General features: G+C 40.5%; 1 protein-coding gene across 1 annotated transcript in view; it reads right to left on the bottom strand.

Annotated features, from left to right (window-relative positions):
- Positions 1-23,009, bottom strand: part of LOC132317329 (transmembrane protein 263-like) — a 198,454-nt gene that overhangs the window by 160,278 nt on the left and 15,167 nt on the right. The window lies entirely within an intron of this gene.

The following is a 23,009-nucleotide window of genomic DNA, read 5'->3' as shown; positions in this document are numbered from 1 at the left end:
TACTGATGCCTCAAACGTTGCACCATCTTAGAAGCACCAGTCTGTAATGGCAAACTGCCTTAGCAGGAGAGGCCAGCTAATGCGCGTATGTACTTATTCAGGATTTTTGATCAGTGATAAACACACACCATTCCCTTAGGAGTACTGCAAATGTATATAACATATAGCACAACATCCGGAACAGAGATTTCAACTCTTCAGTTGAGGAATATCAACAGTTCCACGGTCAGAATGATGTCCAACCATCTCGTACAGCTCCATCCTTGTTCTCTAAATAACAGCATGAGTTCTCGGCTGCTGTGGCAGGGAGCTGTTTCCCAAGCTTTCCTTTTCAAGGTCTCTACAGGGAGAAGAACTGTTTGAAACTAGTATTTGTATCAGCTTCCTTACTTTTAAAGGACTGCAGCCATCACTCTGCAAGCCTTTTGAGACTGTATGCAAGGTTGCCTTACAGTGCATGCATTAGACCTTCTAAGTTGCTTTGGCCTCAGTTTCTTTCTCAACTGGAGGAAGAAAGGGACCCGCAGGCAACACGAACACTTCTAGACTTCCTTGAAAATCTGCTACTGACACAACATTTTCTAATGTATCTTTTTACTTCCACATGCAGATAATTGTGTTTACAGTTCTCAGTCCCACAAATGGGAAAACAATTTCAGTTGTTCATACACGCAACAGAATTTGCAAAACACCGCACATCTGACTTGAGTAAAACAAAAATCCCAGACCTCTCACAGATGTTTGACTGGTCATGCCAGAAAATATTTTCTGATCTCCGAATCTGACCTAAAACTTCCTTTTTGCAGTCTTCAGTATTCAACTGCTGTGGATGCCTCTTATCTTACATCTCTTTGAGAAATACATCAAGGTGGTCAACTTTTTTTGTGACTTTCAGACCATGTGATCTTGCAACAAGAAGCAGCTTTAGAACAAGCACTGGTTTGGCTGCTTTACATTCACACGGTTGTGCCACCAACCACATCTTTCTGCATTGTTTCTGCCCGGAAAGACAACAGGCAAGAGAGAGGAAGTAGGATGGTAAGTGCCAGACATCTGACAGAAGTCTTTTGTCTAGTATTTTTTTTAAAAGTCCTGAATTTAAATAATAAATAATAAATAAATTAAATTTAAATAAAAAATGCTTTAATAAATTAAGTAATAATGAGCTTAAAACCTCTCCAGATCTTTACTAGTACAATACTGTATTTTTCCGATATAGATGGAAATCGTGGAACCGCTTTTGGTGCAATGTATTTAAACATCAGAGCTTCTGTTTATTTTAATTTTTACACTAGAGCAACCATATCTACTTTACTTTTCAACCAAGAAGTGGACAAATGAGCACAGCCACCTTACCTTATGAATTTCGGTGGCTAAACCTGCAACACAGTATCTTAAACTACTCTGATAAAAGCAGAAGACATGACACAAACCAGTGTTTCAGGAAAACCACAGAAAGAAAAAAATTCCTGGTTTTTTTTGGCAAAACAACGTTCAGTGTCCCTCTGAGTTCTCTGACCCTTATTCATGCATAGAGATTTCATTCTTTCCCAGCAATTGCTCTTTGAGATTCAACGAAAGGTCCATGAAGCCAGAGAAAAAGTGACAGGACACTAGTAAATGAAGCATGAGTCATTATCATCTGCCATCACTCAAGCACATGAATGCAAATGCTGGCACAAACCTAGACGCTAAATGCACTGATGACAGTGACTCATAGGGTGCAGAAGTTAACCATCAAGGTAGTCATCATACTCTCTCTACTTCAAGCTTCAAGTGCACTCTGTAATAATGAGATTCTTCATGCTCTAGACAAATTCAGCAGTGGAAGTCCTGAGGCTTCACATCAATTCAGCCTATGTCAATGGCTTAAAGGAGAAAAAAAAAAAAAAAAAAAACCAGACCTACCAAGCTTCAAATCCTTTCAGCGAGAACCTCAAAAAGCTTGAAGTTTATCATACTTTTTACCCTTCCAAACCCACTAAGAAAGTAGAACCAAATAAAGCAAAGGGAGGTGTTAAAAACAGATCCTTCTCCTCTGAAAAAAAAAACCCCACTAAAACTCCCAAATAAACAAAAAACCAAAACAACCACCTCTTCCTTAATATTCTCTCATCCTGAAATGAAACATAGGAGAGATTCAACCCTGGAACAGGTCAAGACAAGAAATAAAAGTGAGGCTGTGGGAAACCAACATGGGTATATTGCTGCCTGTATGGAGCATGTACAGTAATCTCTTTCTAAAACACACTTCTGCCTGATGCAAGAGCTAAAGGGAAAGTAATGTTTTTGTAAGACGGGGAAGAGGAAACGGAGGGTAAAATTCAAGTCAGCAGAAGTTTTGAAATCAACTTCAAATGGATCAACTATTTAACCTGAAGAGAAGCTAAAATGAATATTTAAACTCATCAGCATAATAAACGTTGTAACTGTTTCTTTGGAAAACTGTGGTAACAAATTCTGGCTTACTGAAGATTGCTACCATCTCCTCTATCACAACTCATTAAAGATGGAAGTGTCTGTAATTGAACCATAAATCTCCTTTGTTCTTAGAGAGATTGACTGAATAAAACAAAACAGTAGATACTTACAGTGATATACTTAGCGGTAGCAAAACAAATTATTATTTCAAAGTAAAATTATAATGATCTTTCATTAAAATCCAGATCAGGAAAAAAATGGAAAGAAACTATGAAGAACATAAAGAGGAACAGCTCTAAAACTTGCAGTCCTTTGGTCCTAGTCACAAGTTCTTAAGGATAACATTGATAGAATTAATAACCAATGAATTAATAACCTTTGGGAAAGAGGGATTATAGTCTCTCCTTGGAAAGTACCCAAGACATTCTGAAGACTACTTTAATCTAAATTAACACAAGCTTCCTAAGAAAGTCTCTCAAGATCATCTTCTAATTTTGAGTCACTGAGGTTACCCAGTGAAACAGAACTAGAACAAGAAGACAGAAAGATGAGTTCTGCAAAACAATACACAGTAGTAATGGTTGGGGTAGGCCCTGGGAGACTGTCTCTAACTAGAAATTGAGTGAAGTTCCTGGCAAATCTTTGAAAATAATAATACGGAATTTTTCATCTCTTTCTACACTTAGAATCAAATACCTGACCTTTGGCCTTGCAAAACTAAGTGTAGGTTACTCTTTGCCTTCTGAATTTGTCCAGTAACAAGTAGGAGGTTTCAATGCAATGGCAGGCATATGGCACTGCATGCTCCAAGCAATAGCTCATTTATACTGGTATGAAAGTTTCCTTCCACCTCACACTGACGAGTAGTTGCGGGACCCACTTACTCTTAACGTGTGTCAGTTAGGGGAGCAGCAGTGTCAGACTACAGCCAGAAGACAAACCTTTCCAAGACAAATGCAATACATGATGCTTTTCTCAAAAGCATGCAAGTGGAGTACAGTGGGACACAGAAGTGCACAAGAGGACAGGGACTGTGGAAAACAACGATTCTTTTGAGGATCTGCTAATTTATAACCCTTGCACACAATTAACTTCATAGCACCAAGCCACTGCATGAGACCAAGAAACACCAACTAAAATCAAGCACGATAACACTGTGAATTTTTGCTCTTCACTTGAACAAACAGGATGCACAACAAGAAAACCTTTGATGCCACTGATTATAATAAAGTCCTATGACATAGCTTAGCTGGGCTAGGTAGAGCTGCTCTCAAGTAGCTCCATTTTTGCTTCTCTGATTAAGGACAAAGGGTTGTTGTACCAATTGCTTCTTTGCCCCGAAGCATCTCTTCTGAAGATATAAAAGGTCCTCATTGCTCATTATAGTTAAGGACTATTGGGAAAGTTCATGTAGAGATGGGGCTGTGGCACTATCAGCATGCTGATGTTCTCCAGCTCTGTACTGCCGCTTCCACAATGACCAAAATTAAGGAACAGTGTTGTCATGTCGAGTGAGACATGGAACTTGGAGGACTAGCTAGTTGCAGCTAGCAGAGCTAGAAGAAGCTGCTAGAAGGGTAGATGTAACATACCATTGATCAAAGGCTGACTGCTTTACATTAAGATAGACAAGCAAGTATTTTTTGGAAGTTAGAGTCCTGAACAAAGGCAATCTTTATCTAACAAAACAAAACCCCCAGCTTCACATTTTATACACAAGGTTCCTCTCTCCAAAAGAATTAGTTCTGCGCTTTAGGTTCCAAACATTCTCACCTCTGACATGCGAGACAAAGATTTCACTTCTTGTATCCACCAACTCCAGCAAGACACATACAGTGAAACAAATTAAAGGTACAACTCGAGTAAGCTGGTACATGTCAATGGCCCCAAACTTTACACCGCATCTGTGATAGGTAAAATACTGATTTCCTTCTGTCAGCACAGATGGGCAAAAAGCCCTACCACAGATATTCCCTATTAATTCTGTAAAGACTATCTTTGCTCTCCGTATAGTGAGAGGGTCATACCCTCCCTGTGGAGGTGCCTTTATGGCCTGTGTAAAATTAAAACTGGGAGCCTAATGGGTCCTGCTAAAGATTAAACAGGCACACTGATACCTAGTTCAAATTGAACTTAACACCTTGGGTTGCTCATGTCAATTTTCTGAAACATGGGGAAAAAAGGTAATTGTCAATTAATGAGACCATCGACTTGGGGTTGGTGGAAATCAATAACATGAAACAATATGAAGCTATACAATCTTAATCAGTATTCTATAATGAAAAGGCTTTTAGACAGATACACAGAGTAATTGGCTGTTCCCTTGTGGCCCATCCTCTAAGCTATACAATAGTCCGATTAAAATATAACATCAGTAGCAACACAGTTGTTTGGTTTGTGTTTTTTTTTCTTTAATACGCACTAGGTTACATTTGCTAAATCAAAAGTTGCAGACACTGAAACAGCATGCACAGAACAGTAAAACATGGATCAAATCCAAGGGATCAAATTCAGGTCAGATACCACAGTCATGCATCTTAGGCTTCCAGTTCACTACCTTTCCAATTTCATGTACAGGCTTGACCATGGAATTCACATCTCTTGGGTTCCACCAGAAAACCAACATTGCTCAAGCAGAAATTCCTCTTTCCAACATCTGCTGTAAAATCCTCTCAGGACAATTTCACATCTTTCATAAGAGAAATGAGACTGGTCTGAGATTAAACCTGCTTATTGCCACCAAAGAATAAGAATCCACATAGTCTTCCAAAACCAAGAAGAAATACCAAGAGTTCTTGAAGAGCATCAGAAAGGCTGGAGAGCAGTATGCCCGGGAAATTATTAGAGAGCATATGCCCAGGAAATCTTTTCCAGCCACTTCCCCCTCCCCCCGCCCCGATCTATCGTAAAATGAAACGATTGTATCAAAACGGTCCCGTTCTGTTGCACTTGTAACCTAAGTTCATGAATGGAAGCTAAAGACCTGCTGCAGACAGTGTGCCCAGATGTATTAGAAAAAAGGTCCACATTTCCTTACGTAGACCTGCCCTTTTGAGTTCATTATTGACTAATGCATTCTTAGACTAGTTTTGCCTACTAGCAGATTTTATAATACAAGGTAAGATACACGATTTATGACATATTTGCACTGCATACTGGCTACTAAATAATAGAGCAAATTATAGAGTGTTTAGTTTATCATTTAAAAAACAACCATCACATTGCTATCTCTAGGACTGGGCAGGCTGCCCATGTTAGAAGCTGCCCATGTTAGAAATACGATCTTTTAGATCATAATCTTCCCAAACATCCACGTCTTTTAATCCTAACAACTGGATGGGAACCAATGAGACATTTAAAACAACAACACCCCCCCCCCCCAATTATTTCTTTGACAAGTTAAAAATTAAGCTAGATGATTCCTTTTTAGCATATGCCAGTTTGAGAATGTCAGGCCCAGTACCATAAGGAGGTGGTCATTCAGACCCAGAGAGATAGCTTGGTACTGGAAGAATGAATGGCAGCAGAGGAAATTAAGCTGTCTGTCCAGTGATGCAAACACATACCCCCCTCAAAAACAGCAGCTGTGACCCAGCCCATTATATCCCAGTTAAAAATTCTGACTGATCAGCTGCAAGAAGGAAGCCTTCATTTCACTGAGGTTGCTCTTCAGCAATCGTATAAAACATACAGGCATTACACAATAAAATATATTTTGCATTTCCTTAAATGTGTTAGGTAGGCTGGAAACTAATACTACATAGGCAAGCAGTTTTTTTGGTAGAACCTCACAAACAGGATTTTCTTTTCTCTTTTAATGAGAAACAACACCAGGTTATTATTTTCAGGCATCTAGATGCCATGATCTCTGATGCAGTAATGCCAAAGGAATACTGTAGGGTTAGCAGAAAGAGACAAACCAAAGAAAAAAACTCTGTGCTTAGTAAGGCTTAAAATTCCCAAGATGATTTCAAAAGATTATTTAAGCCCTCTGAGAAGGAAAAGCATGGAGGAGTTGTCAGCATTCCATTGACAATGCACTTACTATCCACCATCAGCTGGAAATACTACAGCACTCGGCAACTTGTTAATATCAGAGTCACTCATTTGACTACAAATAGATTTTCACCCTCCAAACTGAAGTGAATCTTAAGCTTTGGGAACATCACAGCATGTTGGACACTGTCACACAGGCCATTATGGTTTTAACGCACAAGCTAAGCAGCAGCACTGCTACATTTCAGAGACAGACTGGAAAGCTGTGCTTGAATAGCAGCGTGAAACTGTTTAATTAAGGACATTTTTTTAAAGAATTATTGAACTTACTAAATTTAATGTCAGGCTTGAATACCCAAATGTATTAAACATTTTAAAAAAAAAGAAAGAACTACTTTAATGTCTCACAGTACATCTCAGCTTTATCATGAGTTCCATATAGACAGAAGTATGGAGAAGGCAAAGGGATGGGGGAGGGCAATCAATGCAAACCAGAACATCAGTTCTGGTATGGAGACTAAAGCTGGTGGAAATTATTCAGTGTGCCACAGTTATGCTTCATGCACTAGAAAAACATCAGCTACCACTTTATGGGGAAAAAGGGAAACGAGAAGTAAAACCGGTATAGGGAAACTCTATTAAAAAGGCAACAGCCCTTCAGGAAAGGATGTTTTTGTAATGACTATTCCTTTTGTCCCTTTAGAGCCATTCTTTTTGGGTTTTATACAATTAAAAAAGCTTCACTGATATTGGAACATTTACCAGCTCTATGGCTTCCTTATGTGTTAAAAAGTGTACAAACCCTACAACCTAGTGTAACATTTACAGGGCTTGTTAAAGGTCAGCAGCAAACAGTCATGAAAGCAAAGAGGCAGTGGTAGATTACCTTTTGAAAGTGAAAGAAGGAAAGAATCACTAAAGATAAAGTGGGGAAAAAAAATGTCAGAATTCCAGTAGCAGCAAGTGGTGAGAAGAAATTAAACCATCCTACCCTGCCAAGCATCCTCGTTCTTCTCCTGCAAATACCAAAGCTTTTATCATGCAGCTGTCAAATACCAAGACATTGTTTATCATAGAATAGGCAAGTGCAACATTCAGTGGGAGAATTTTCTTATTCTGTAATGGTATATTTACACAAATAAAGGGAAACTCTCTTATAATTAAATACAAATTACAAAACAAAACAAATCACACAGGACCTCCATTAATTTTGATTTGAAGTCCAGTATATTTGATGTCATTCCCATATTCATTTCCTAGTATGCCAAAGTTTTCTATTTTTAATAACAGCACAGCAGACATTGACAGGGAGCAGCCAGTCTCAGAAGAGGCATTTGAGACTTATGGGGTTCTGTGAAATTAACATCAAAACCAGTTTTGATTTGGTGAGGTAAATACAGCAATAAGATGGGCCTTTTTCAAAGAGATTACTAGTTACATTTAAAATATATGTCATTAGAGAAAAATCCTTAGACATGAGAAAGGCAACACACAGATTTTGTTTCAAGCTGAGCACTTGATCAGTTTGCCCATACTGACTTAAATTATGATCACTGAGGTCGCCTCTGCAACCAACCAGGCCAGAGCCCTGTGAAGAGGTACACTATGATGTCACCATTTGCCACCAGGAAAGGAAAAAAATATCAACACTTTATTTATTCATTTCAGCTTCTTAAACCACCATCAATATGCCTTTGTCAACCTTCCAGAAAAAAGCAGGAAACTTTGGCAGCTACCACAGGTTTTGTGTAACAGGTTTACACCTGCCCATTATAGACTCCTGAATAAAGAAGCTGAGATACCAAGCAAATCCCAAATGACCCAGCAACACAGCACCAAATGTATCACTGGAGCCATGACTCACTGCCCGGCTATGCAAGCCTCTTAAAACAAAAACCCCTCAACTCCTGAAGCTCTCTGCCCCACGGTGTCCCCTCTGTTTGAATGACATCCTGACTGGGCTCCTGGATCTCATAAAGCAAATAGGTATCGCAGACCGTAACGTTTCATGTTTGCTTTGGTCTGCAGTGTACCGATAGCTAATATCAACTAAAATCTCCAGTAGACCATGATCTAGAGAGAGACATAGTAGTGGACTTCAAGCTTTTACTTAATAAAGCTGGGGAAAACCAACACAAAGATGCAGAGTCTACCTCAGCTGAGCTAGTAGTTCTCTGGAAAGCCCACAAGAATGTTAATCTAGCAGAAGAAATCATGTTTTAGAGATTCTTTCCATTCACTGGGAATTTATTATATTGAATTTCAGAAGGATCCTCTAAAGAACCCTATAGCATCTAATAGCGGCTACCCACTTTTAAGTGGGCTTCACCTACTAGCAGAAAGAAATGCTTGAACAGCAAGATTGCATTGGCAGAAATAGTTTGTGTGACAGTTTTTAAAGCATTTGTGTGCTGGAACTACAGTTCAGCATGTAAGCTGATAAGGTTAGAACTGAAAAGTACTTTGCTCTACTGAGGCCAGTATCCTCATGCTTGTCTTTCTCAACCCTTTCTCCACCTTTATTTATTGATGCTTTGCCATCACTATGGTATCTGATACGTAATTTGGTTATTTCCTGAATACATTTTTGGTCAGTAGCAAAGAACTGCAAAATAGAAGCACTATCACCATCTGTCCTTACATGAAACCTGCTACTATGCTCCAAACAGACAGCACAACTCATAATGGATGACCCTGGAATAGTCTGCTAATATGGTGACTGTTTAGTGACCAGAGCCAGTGAGTAGCTCATTTGTCCTTGAAAAAACCCTGGTGTTTATAAACCCTCATTGTTATTTTTCACTACAGATGCTCTCCTCCTCTTACCCACTATCAGAATTCTAGGGTTTTGGTTTGGTTTTTTTTTAAATCTCTGATGTTCACTGACACAAGATTTCACTGTATTTGCATATTTTGAAATACAATAAGCTGACAATGTTAATGTTATATTCTTTAGCATCAGTTCAACTATCTTATTCTTCCTTTCCTGTATTTTCCACTCTCGCCCCAAAGCCATCCATCAGGAAAAAAAGTAGTTGTAAAAAACTGATCTGTCTGCAATATTTTGAAACAAAAGCTGAATATAACTGCCCCTTCTAAAAGGCTGGCCTCTACTACTTTCAAGGACCTCCATGTGACAAGACAGTTGTACAAAACAAATTCAGCATATAAGGATCATGACAGTTGAAGAAGCTACAGGTAGAAGGAATGTATCTGCATGCAAAAGATCCATAAAATTGTGTTATTGGAAAAAGAGCATGACTGGGATTAGTGGGGGCGAATGCTCTTCACTGCTTTCTTCCCCCCCCCCTTTAAATTCTTTCAAGCAAAGCCACAGTTACTCCTTTTCCTTGTGATTTGAGATTTCAGACAGTGGAGGAAATTCACGACTCAAGCTTCATACAATTCAGTAACCTTTCCCCCATCCTACTGTTACACATACATCATGCACACGTTAAGAGTGCAAGACTGAAAAGGAAAATCTTTCTTCAGCTAACTCCGTGGCTGATGGCACTCTGCTCCTGTCAGTGTGGCAAATGGAGTCTACCACAGCGTACTCATCTGTATTGAGAGAGAAATTACTCCTGCCCATCAGTCACAGAATGGATGAAGTACAAAATCCATTCCAATGATGAATAAATCACAGTTAAAAAAAGGTCAGGATGTCTTCAGTGTCTGCTGGGGACAAACCTCATTTAAGGTTATTACATTCTTGTCAAAATCTTGACCAGAGTCAGTTTACCTACCTTTTTCTTCCCTTCCTGTGTATCCTCCCTTCTTTTCCTAAAGTCACTCAGCTTTACACATATTTCCCACTTTACTTTTCAACATCATATTGTTTTGTCTAGCAAAGTAGGGTATCCTGCCACATTACAATGAAGACAGCTTTAAGTTCAAACAGAGTGCATTCCAAACTTAGCACTGGAAATGGAAAAATACATGGGGTAAGCCTCACCCCTCAAACCCCACCTTTAATGAGTGTGAAACTCCCTAGTTGTCCAACAAGAGATTGATTCCTACATCTGAAGGGCTGGACGTCTGAAAGGAAAAATCTGACCACAATTTTTAGAAGCAAGAGCTAAAGCTGCAGTTAAAAGTTGTTGTGCAATTCAAAGACTATCCTTCCCCTATTTATCAGTTGTAACAGCCCAAATATATCCTAGGTACTCCAAGCAGAGTTGAAGATTGTTTTCCTGCCAACTCATTACTCACAGATCCGCTTTCCAGTGTGGCAGAGAGATGTAATTTAGCTCAAGTGACCATCTGAGAACAAGAGCTTGTTCAGGACAAACTGAGGGCAGGGGATGGTTGGCTTCTCCGAACTAAAAGCTTTCTCATGATCTCAAATCAAACCTATGACTACTAATGGACTCCAACTAGGTCCTTCTGAGAGGCTGTCAGTGTATTTTTTTCCAAGCTGTCCTCGCAGGACCCTCCTTATCTCCATCTAAAGTCCTGAATTTTTGTGTGCTGCAGGAAGAAGAGAAGTCAGGTGAAAGAACACTCTATTCTTTTAGTCTGAAAACACTTTTTAGCCAAAGCTACTATAAATTCACAGGTCATTTAAAAGAACTGCTGATATGTCATGGAGACTCCAACTATTTGGAAACATTCATATTTGTTCCATACTTTAAGAGTCTTTACAGATTTCTCTTTCTGGCTGTAACTCATGACAGCAGCAGGAAAATGTGTGTGTCCCCCTTCCCAGCAGTTCACTTGCTGCTGTTGCTGTTTTCCCTATACTCTAGTCACAGCCCATGATCTGCAAGCATAAAATTTATTCCTCTGGAAAGAAATAATTCCAAACAAAAATACTAAAATCTCAACTTGGTAATTAGCAAGTACATTTAAAGATTTTTTATTTTCCTTGCATCTGACTCAAAGGAAAAGAAAGCAGATACTGGTGTTCAAGAACAAGATAGCTTTACACAAGGCCTGCTTACTCCTTTCCCAAAATACTTTCTAACAGATTCTCACAGAGTCAGTAATCAATCAAGGAACTACTCTGCTTCAGGAATAAATCAGCAGGCAAACTGGAAGAAAAGCATTCAGCTGTGGAGCTGATGAAACAAGAACAGCCCCACCACAGATACAAGAGCTGTGTGCTAGAGCAAACGCAGCTCACCTGGTCAAGGGACTGAGGAGTGCCTACTTTCCCACACCTCTCCCCGTGGCTCTCCCTTTGAGGAGGAGCTAACAGGGGCCCTCCGAGGCCACCCAACTCCAGCCTATGCCACATGATGCAGATCAGCAGTTCCAAACAAGAGGATTTGTGTGTTCTTACATGCATTGCACATCTGTCTGGGAACAGGTCAGAGGGCACATTTTGCTTTAAGTGGAATTGAAAGTGCCCACTGAATCAGCAGAAGGTTTCTTGTTACACTGTGAAGCACACTTCAGGTCTGAAAATAAAGCTAAGGATTACCAAGACTTCAACGGCTACTGTGCATGCTACTGTTTTCACTCCTTTGGATATTTAGTACTAATAAACCTAGTTCCCTGTCCGGGTAATGCTTCCTTTGAAGACACCCTGTTGCTGACTGGGAAATGTGGAACAGTTTCCACACCAAGGACCCCAACAAGAAAGGGAAGGTTAAAAACCTTACAATAAAGAGGTGAATGAGAAGGGAACTAGAGGGAATAGAAGCTTTGCTAACTCTTCAAGTTTTATTTGTGAAATTAATTAGTTAATTACAAAATAAGAAAGTCCAGACACATTCCTAATGTCCTGGAATTTAAACTCATGGAAACAGCAAACGTAACTTTGTGATATAATAAAAAAGGCAGCTCTATAACGATATCTGTCATCGCAGACCTCGGCATGCTGGTGAATGTCTCGGCTAGCCCTTGGCAGCCCTCTGCCGAGCTGTCTGCAACAGCACCGTAGCGGTCACAGCTCCCAGGGAGCAGAATGGAAAATCCCCATCGCTGGAGAGCATTTTCATTCTGGATGGCAGGAACACCATGCTGCCAAGAGGTGCCGGTAACTGCTGAAGAACAGCAGCGATTACCACAGAGCATTCTGCTTGAACGATGCAACTCTAATTTGCCATTTACCATTCCCAAATTTTGTCAGGAGTGTTTTAACTGCACAGGACAGCTAAACAAATGTTTAAAAATGACTAGTTGTGAATACAGGATTGAACTCTAAAGTTGCTGACGCCAGATCAGTAGAAAAGTTGGTGAGGCCTATCCCAGCTGAGTCCCTCAGGGCAGGCTGCTCAGGCTCCTCCCTGCCGTGCACTTGGCAGACGGCTTCTCAATTTAAAGTGTTTGTTTTTAATCGCACATGTCAGCATGCCGGGTGGTTAACTTACAATGTGTCACACAAAACAAGAACAAGCCTCCCAGTTAATCAAATACCAACAAAACGACTCATGTCATATTAATGATACTTGGATCGGAGCCAGGGGGAGTAAGTTTGAAAGCCAAGATCCCTCTGCTTTCCTCACTATCTTAATTACTGTGATACACTGAAGTGGCTAGAAACACGGGCATCAAAAGATGACCTCCCGTATGCTATCACAAAGAGGTTTTTAATGATGCCTGTGGTTGTACCTCTCTTCCTCACTAAAATTACAAGGAAGCCAGGAGAGCCCCGCAGCACATACCGGACCTAAAACCTGTCCTTAGGTTCCACGCAAGCTCACGTGCGTGGCTCCAGGCTCTACTCAGCTGCACAACCCATTCTTCAATCTATGGTCCGTGGGAATTATGTGAATGTTAACTCACTCCAGATACGTCCACACTCTCTCCAGAAAGAGGTCCTCTCTGTGGGTGCTCTGCTGCTTTTGTGCTAGGAACCAAACACATGTGGCTGTGCAGTGGGGCCAAACTGGAAATGTACAGCCAGGGCTGAATGTAGGAACATCTCAGTAGCTGTGTGTGCACATGTTAAGCTTAAACCAATGACCAAACTGTATTTTAATTACAGATGGGTTCAGACAATCACCATCTTTCAAACATCTGTAGATCTCACAGGAAACAGATTTCTTTACATAAAGTAAAGGAGATTTTTAGGCAATATTCAGACTTGGTAAATGTGGGGTTTTTTTTCCTTTATCCTCATAAAGGTACAAGATCCATAGACTGGAAGCACTTACCCACCCCCCTGATTAAATAAGTCAAATATTTGGAGCAAAAAACAGCCCTTAAGGTGCTAGGAACAAAATACTGCAATAACAGTAACAATAACATTCTCATGCTATAAAAACACTAAACCAAACTTGCAGCCTCAATTTGCATTTCCCAGAGCGAGCCCTAACTTTAACATATTGTAATAACATTGTACTAAATCTTGGGGTTTCATTCTTTGTTTTTGGAAGGTTGAGTGAGAGGTATTGGGCACTTTATACAATCACACTTTCCACTACTGAATACATACAAATGGCTGGCTTAACCAGAGAGGATGACTTCACATAATTAGGTAAAACTATTCCAATTTTGTATTCAAGAGATACAGGAACTTTCTAGGTGAAAACAAACTAATAAGAAATAAAATCCAGAACACCCCACCACCACCACACACAAATCTCTGGAGAGGAGGTGGGGAGGGGGAAGGAAACAAACAACAATCTTGGACTTTGAACTTCTGCATAGGGCAGAACCTTTATTATTATTGTTTTTATTAAACCATTCAAATAAAATTTAAGTTCCAGAAAGGTAAAAACAGTAGAAGTCAACAACATGACCCGTTTCTTTCTTAGAGTCTTAAATGGATGAACAGGTATTTTGGTGAACAGCTCACACAGCTACATTGTAAACTGTTCATCTCCTGCTTACCTCTTGAACACCTCCCACTTATCCCAAAGATCAGGTCTCAGGTTCTAGAAAATAAAACTTTTTATAGTTCAAGACTATATATCTGTTCCTTCTACTGTAAGAAGATTCCAAGACGTTCTTTTAACAATCCCAGATCCTAAGACCCTTTCACAATTCACAGAAATGTCATGGCCAAATTTTTAGCATTACTTGCAAACTGGATTTAAATATTTTATATGAAGAATATTTATGTTATTTCCTTTTGGATATGATCTGAAAAAAGACATTAATTTTTCATAATACAAGATCCAAAAATATAAAGCCACCTAAAATTTTTGCAGTGGGTATACCCTACTGTGTATTACACACTTTTTGCAAAAACTGAAAACAGTAGTATGTTAGTGGTACAGAGAGGACATAACAAAGAAGACAGGAGTAAACATAAAATTTAGCCTGAGCTAAACTCCTTCTGACCAGCCAAGTGTCACCCAGGTAGGAAGAGGACAGAGCACCCATAATATGCTAAAGAAGTGTATTACAATGGCTTGAGAATCCTCCACATTAATAAGGAACATGCACTTCTCTTCACTGTGATCAGAAAATAAACAAGAGACAGAGAATTCCACACACATACTAGTGCAAGACTGTTCTCTATAAAAATTACTCTAGAGTTCTACCCAATTTCAAAATGGATGAAGATTTTCTTTTTCTACAATACTATCACAGAGGGCAAGAAAATTGACACAAAACCCCTCACTTTTACAGCTCATCCTTAAGTTCACAAACAGCTTTGAAAAGAAACCTACTCTTCAGAATAGGATTGGTTTTGTGATCCAAAAAGACCAGTCCAGGAGACACCAGACTGGTGCAATCGTGCAATCATACTGGTAATCAAAGTAGGGGCTCAAGTTGTTCAGGAACAGCTGAAATCAAGACAGGCAGCCAAGTTGAGACTACAGTTTTGAGGCAGAATTAACAGCCTCATGTGCCGACCTCATGATTTAAATGCCTGCTATAATACTCTGATAGTTTAGCAGTTCAAGATATCATCAGTGTTAATACACTGATATACCAATTCAATTTCACACCTGACCTGGATTTACTACATTGCTCTTCTTATTTAGTACTTCAGACTGTAGCTATAAGGAGGTGAGACTTGCCTCTTTTGTTAGCCCATTAGGAGGAACAAATAAGAATGGCTTTCTTTTTCAGCTTTTGAACAGGACTGATAACTGCAAGTCCAAAAGATTCATTTAAAAACAACTGGCTGCATCTCTATGTTAACGTATTTGCCCCTCAAAATGAAAAATGCATTGTAAAAGAGTATACTCCTGCATTCTTAATTTCATACGTCTCTAATTAGTATACAAACGGTGACAAATGTCTGCCACTTCAGCCAGGTAGTAACATACATTGCTTTCACTCACGAAACAGATTTCTGTTGCTCCTGCAGTTCAAAACCCTATTGCTAGAATAAAACACATTCACTAGTAACTGATAAAGATGTGTCTTCTGACAGAGGCTTCCCACTGGCCCTTCACCCTGAAACATCTTTACATTTGGAGGATGCACATTACTTACAGTTACTGTGCCAAGGCAAACCAAGGTAAAACTATTGTTGCCCCATCCTATGTGCAAACACCCTCAGGGAAAAACAGATGGTTACTGACTCACTTCACAACCTTATTGTATTAACAAGATCCACTGATAAGAGGTTTCCCCCACTTAAGTTAGAGAACCTTTCTCCTGGAATCCACCAGGCACTTGGAGGCTATTTATGCTGCCATTAACAGCATATGCTGTGCACACATACAACACTTAGTGACAGAATGATTTGCAGGGCACAGAGTAGGCTAGAGAAAAGGGATGCTGAGCTGTCAAAAGAACATCTCGTTATATCATACAAAAATAGTGACGAGGAAAAGAATAGGGCAGAGGGAGAAGTGGAATAAAAACAATTTAAATAGCTTCCATGCTGTTTCTAGGAAACCACGTAACATAGCTGCTGAATGGAAGATGCTTGTTGTCAGCAGCAGGTATACGGCAGCAGTAATACAGAAGGCTTGGGGGTGAAAGAGGAAAACAGAGGTACACACAGACACTGGTTGAGTATTATTCCCATTTCAGATTGCTGATCTCCCTCTGAAAACAAAATTAAATAAAGCACGAAGAAGACAACATAGGCACTGGAGAATTTAAACAAAGAAGAATCTCAGCTTTTACTAAAACAATGATGATGAGTTAAACAGAAACACAGTATTAGAACTTGGAGAGATGTGAAAGCGTTTTACAACTCTACCAGAAATACGAAGGTAGACTTTGCGCAGAAGACTGAGCTGACAACTCCAGGTCATTTCTTTTTGCAGAAACAAGAACTGTTTTGGCCAACAGAATAGTATGGCTGCACAGAATCTGTGCCTTAAAGAGAGACAGATGATACTGAAATGTTGCTCTTCAGCCTCAGGGCATTTACAGAAGTAGCTCAGGAAATGTTTTTACAGATGAGAGGACACGCCAGGTACATGAAGTACCAGCTCCAAAGAACAGACAGCCTCACTGCTAATTTCTTTCCCTGCTCTTTAAGAAACCTGCCTTTCTATTTGAAGTTATCTGACAAGTCCAATCACCTCTTCGAGGACTCAAAAAAAAGCCTGAGAAGTTATGTATCAGGCAAAGTTTTGTATTATTTATACATTATGATCACATTTTCTGTTTCAATTTTCAAGCATCTTCTACCTCTAAAAGCTTAAAAAGTTATAATTTGCTTTTTCACCATCCTCATTTATAAATAAGAACAGTCATTTCTGTTTCATACACAAAGAATACTATGGTTCAAGGAAGGCCAAACTACTTGATTAGTGCCACAGAGTAAGTCAACAGCAGAGCTAGGAATAGATTATAGCTGTCCCAGTTCCCAGCCTTTTGCTTCAGTTATAAGGCCACAGAACTGCAGAGGGGAATCCAGGCTGAGACCATTGCCAACTGGCCATTCGACAAAAAAAGCAGATCATTTAAAGAGCTCCTCTGTAGAAGGATTTGACAGTTGGACCTCACGAGGTTGCACACTGAAGAGAGTGATTTGACTTGGGAAAGCAGAAGAGGGCTTAGCAGATAGCATAGTTTGGCACTGCCAGCTTCACAGAACTTCTTGAAGATACTAGTCTGGTAGACAACGCACATAGATAGGTATGTACGTAACAGATGACACTAAGTGCCACAGGCAACTTTAATAAAGTTACTTTATACCAGAAACAGCAACAGTTTTCAGTACAGAGCTTAACACTGAAAGAGAACAGAGCTGCTATTAACTGCATCGTTTTCCAAAGTGATTTCTTTGCGGTTATGTGGACATACTAAACATTACTTGGAACAAGAGGATGCAAAACACAGTGCAACTCAAGTACGCAGCATTTAAGTCTTGGTACGGCGCTTACTGCAGCAAACGTTTGGCACAACAGTAAAACTTTGTCTCTGATGGAGACTGTTCTCTGTGAAGAATACTTTAAGCAAACTAATTGGAAAAGTGCCACACATTCATCAAAACTGGATTTGTTTACAGGAATGTACCTTTTCAAAGTTAGACACCTATAGCGTGGACTGGAACTGAATGTCTCATCTCAGATGAGATGCCTAAACAGCTATGTTCTTCTGGCATCTGCTGGCTTCAAGAAATCGTCACATTCTTGTAAGAGAATACCCCAACATTACCCCACTATGAAGTTAAAAGTCTAATTAATTTCAGAAGTTTAAAATGCACGGTAGTACCTCAATTGAAATGCAACCATACTTTCTTTTGTGTTAGATCCATACAGATAATACATCTAGGTAAAATACTTGTATCCAAAGACAATTCTGAATGAGTGATCCACAGAACTCCCAGATACTTTGGATCAGAGATTTCCTAACTGCGGGACAGGGAGTCCTAAAGCTTCCCACAGAAGTATGCAATATACTTTTATCTTGCAGAAGATATAAAACAGCAGAAAAGGCTATATGCCTCCATGGAGACAAATTAGAAGGCTCACACAAGATACTGTGTTCTAAATTGGTGCAAATCATCTGATTTACAGTAACTATCCATGTGTGCTCTTTACCCACAGCAAGTGTAAAACCATTTGAATTAGGAACACCACAGTTATTTGGAAAGTAAATTTCCCAAGATTTGTTATATACTGCAGAGCTGCTAAGACCCATTGCTTTTAATAAAGCTTTATTCCGCAAGGCCCAATCTGTCTGCAACAAAGGAGGAACATCTCTGCTAGGTCTGAAAACTACGGAAGAGATAGCAGACGGTTCAGACACAAGACTCACGCTCATTGCCAAATTGGTTGTAGTAGGTTGGCTGATAAAATTTTAATGCTTAATATTTAGAGATCATGGAAGAAAGAACTGGTCTGTAAACTCCCAAGAGGGGCTACAGCTGTTAACTAATGACACAGCTTTTCAATCAGACTATACCACCTTGCACTAAGCTTTAGCGTACTCAGTACTAGTTAGCGATGCAGGGCCAAAAGAAACTGCAGCCATACCTCAGTATCTACCAAGGATGCACTTCCAAAATGCATAACATTTAGCAGTTTGACACAGGAAAGCTACTTTCCCCTAAGAATTAGTGTAATAGACGGGGGATATATGCAGGAACTTCAGAAAGAGACTTTAAACACACAGAGATAGTACATATGAGGTAAAGCATCACAAAATGGTTGAGACTGGGAGGGACCTCTGGAGATCATCTGGTCCAACCCTCCTGCTCAAGCAAGGTCACTTAGAACTGGCTGCACAGGACCATGTCCAGACAACTTTTTAATATCTCCAAGGTGGGAGACTCCACAGCCTATCTGGGCAACCCATTCCAGTGCTTGGTCACCCTCACAATAAAAAGCGCTTCCTTATGTTCAGCCGTGTTTCACTTTGTATCCACTGCTTCCTGTCCTGTCACTGGGCATCACTGAAAAGAGCCTGGCTCCATCTCCTTTACACCCTCCCCTCAGATATTTGTATACGTTGATAGGTTCCCCTCTGATCCTTCTCCAGGCTGAACAGTCCCAGCTCTCTCAGCCTTTTCACATAGGAGAGATGCTCCAGTCCCTTTAGCATCTTTGTGGCCCTTTCCTGGGCTCTTTCCGGTATGTCCATGTCTCTCTCATTCTGTGGAGCCCAGAACTGGACACAGTACTCCAGGCGTGGCCTCATCAGTGCTGAATAAAAGGGGAGGATCACTTCCCTCAATCTACTGGCAACAGAATGGAGAAGCAGGAATGATGTCAGGGTCACTGACTCATCAAATAGAAGAGGTCAAGATCACAGTTGTCCAACAAAGGAGATGTTGCTGTTTCATACAGATTTCACTGTCATCACCTTCCTTGTGTAATTTAATGGAAAAGGACAGGAAAGCAAGGAAATGATAACAATCAATAGTGCACTGTATTAAATGATCAGCAATAAAACTCTGAAACGGTGGATAAAGAAGCAACAGATACAGCAAGGTGTTGCTGTACTTGGCTAACTGAATCTAGTTCTCCCACTGTGATCAGACTGCCATTCAACAGCAAACATTCGCAATCACACAGAATCTACCCGAAAGTAGCTCAGTGCTCGAACATGCGGCAACACAGACCAGCAGCGCTGAATCCTTGCAAAGAGGAAAGCGTTTCATACCATTTAAAACAGACTCACTCCTCTCCAGAGCTCGCTGCCCTTCACTGTTCGGTGAGGGTAACTCTGCCACACACACCGCCTTCCCCGGGGAGTGTTAAGCACCCTAGCCTGAGCTGCACTCCAAATACTGCTCCCCGGCACGTGCCTTTTAACTGAGAGAAAAAAAAATGTGTTAACAAGATCAAAGAGACGGGAAAGATGAAGGGGGAATAAAAAATAAAAACGTGAATTGGGCAGATGGATCATGAAGCCAAGGGGTAAAATAACATTAAGGGATAAACAGCCTTCCTGAGGCAGAAAGTGTGGAAAGCTACCCTTGTAATATCCCAAAGGAGCTTACGGGAAAGGAGTTAATAGGTTTAAACACTTTCTCTCGTTCCCTGGGACGCGCGCAAGAGATCTTCGAAATCGGGGCTTTACAGAGCCGGGGCCCAGGCCAGCCCCGGGCGCGGGGCCCCCTGGCCAAGCGCGGCCCGGCGGGCGGCTGGGGCATTGCTGGGCCTGCAGCGCCCTCCCGCGGCCGCAGCCCGCGCCCCGCCCGCGCCCCCTCCGGATCTGACCGCGCAGGCACGAACACCTCTTCCTCCGCGGCGGCGGCCTCGGCCTCGCCGGCCTGGTGTCCCGTTCTCCGGTTCCAGACAGGGCACAGCGGGTCAACGCCACTGATGGCAACACGTCTTCGTTGCAAAAGAAAAAGCCCTTTTTGGTATCTAATATCACTTAAAAATACAGCTGGCAGAAGATCCCGTAACTCATTTACTGCCCTGGCTGATTTTAATAGCAAAAAAGTTAACTTTGACAGAAGATGAATAAACGGATTCAGGTTGCACACAGATACTAACCTCTGACTGTTACCCTTCAGGGATTTCCTGGTTAATCTCCTTTTTAAGCCACAGAACTTCCTCTTGTCGCAAACACTGGCTGCCACACAGCACCAGCAAGCAATGTTTGCAGTACTACCCTACTTGTTACCCGCACATACGCTTATTCAAAACACTTACGTACATGATGGACTTGTAAAATTGCCCCTTTATTTGTAGAAGGCCATACTGCAACACGACAATCCCTGAAGGGTAACCTTTTATTTTACTGCAATATTTATATAGCATGGTGCTTCCAGTTCCCCTCCTTTCAGGAGGGGAGTAAATAGGCAGTGCAAGCTAGAAAATGAAGTCACTATGATGCAATCTGGTGAAATAATGGATTGTGCTAGAAGGACATGGACTCTGGAGAGCTTTCCATCCCTTATGCGCTCATTACCGGAAGGCAAGCAGACACAGTCTCCAATTCATAGATCCCAGGAAACAACAGTGCAGCAGTCACGACAAAATGGTTTATTTATTTATTGCAAAGCTTTTGATTTAACTAGGAAAGTGCTATCAGAAGAAACCAGTAGAAGAGCAACAAGAAGAAGACAGTGCTTAATGGCATTTAATATTAAAAGAACTTCAGAGATCTATTTCTTGCACGGGGTATTTGTAATCACTCCTGCAACTACATGATCCTCATAGTAATTCCGGCTGGTCTATGCTGGTAGGTAGCAAGACTCCTGTTACACAGCTCCACTAATACACAGAGCCAGCTATAATTTCAGCATAATCCTGATGGCTCTCTTTCAGGAGCAATTTTTCCACCTCTTCTCCCAAGCAGCCCCTAGTTTCAGTTGTGCTCTCAATATCCCTTCTATGTTGCTACACTTACCATCATTGTAAATTTAAAAAGTACATACTGAGCTGACTTTAAAAGAACTCATAGTATCTACTGTACTGCTGCTTAACGAAATCAGCTCAACTGTTACAAGTTCTTTTTCCTCACCCCAGCAAAGTGGGCATACCCAGAGCACATACTTCTGTGACTTGGTGGTGGTCTGGGAGAAGTGGAATATGAATACTGACATTTTTCATCATCATGCAAACCAGCAGGGTTGCAGGCAGAAGCAAACACTTTCAATTACAAAAACTTGGTTTGCAAAAATACTTAGCCATGTTAAAAAAAACCCCTTCTGATTACACAATTCAAAGCCATAGTCCAAAATCTAAGACTATTCCTGATAAACTGATGAGATAAGATGACCTGTGTTTTACATTTCAGGATATGGTCTCTAGGCTCATGTAATCATCAGCTCAGGCTAGCGACCAGAATTCTTACTTCAACAATGCATTGTCATTACATGCTGACTTGACATTATTTATAAAGAAGGGAAGGGGGAGAAAAAAATATCAAGATTATATGCTCTGTGTGTATATATACAGCAATCAGAACACCTTCCACACTTATTTCCTTCTGGCTTTATAGGAGTTGCAAAAAGAAACCTGCCTTTCACTTACCTCTATATTCTGTAATTGCCAGAGTATATGAAATGGCAGAACTTAATGAGAAAACTGTAACAGAATGCTCAACAAGAAGGGATGGAGCAGCAAATTCCTAAAACCATCTACTTGGTTCATATTCCCTTTAAGAATGGCTGTCAGTATAAATGCTGTATCAGCATCTTATTCTCTTAAAAGAAAAATATAAAACACATTTATGTTTCTCAGAGACATGTCATGGTATTTTAACAGTGAGTTGCTAATAAGAATCTCAGCACTCTCTGGGTTGTTTAAGCCTTCCACAATGATTGTGAGTGATTGTGTTTTAAAAGTCACTGGAATGAAGACAAAGCTCAAAACGTATCATCACTTGCGGCGATGTTAGCAGCTTCTATTCAAAAGAAAGCAACACCTATTTTGTTGCATATATACATCATCTGCAACATTTACACAGTGGGAAAAATCCGTTCCCGGTAGAAATCCAGGGCATGTCATTGCAAAAAAGGTTTTTAATTAAAATTGGCATTTTTGAGCCTCCTGCTGACTGACAGCGTCTCACTGCTTCCTCCTCAGATGGCTAAACTGGCTTCCAAGAGAGATGGCATAAAGAAACAAAATCACTAGAATACCTAACTTGGACAAGTCTCTGCTGGGGACAATTTCAATAGCAGGACGCTGCAGAGAGAGGTAAGGGAAGAACAGATGACTACTTAGGAAGTCTTCCCTAACGAAGGCTCAAAACACCACAAACAAGACAGTAGAGGAGGCATTTTATTCCTAAGCTTACAGACAGGATGATGAAGCAGGACAATTTTAATCCAAAACCATATTGTTAAAGGGAATGCAGAACAATGTCCATACCTC

Source organism: Gavia stellata, chromosome 7 (genome assembly GCF_030936135.1).
Source record: "Gavia stellata isolate bGavSte3 chromosome 7, bGavSte3.hap2, whole genome shotgun sequence".
NCBI lineage: Eukaryota > Metazoa > Chordata > Aves > Gaviiformes > Gaviidae > Gavia > Gavia stellata.
Note: the sequence above shows the minus strand (reverse complement) of the source record. Positions and strands in the feature narration are given on the sequence as shown.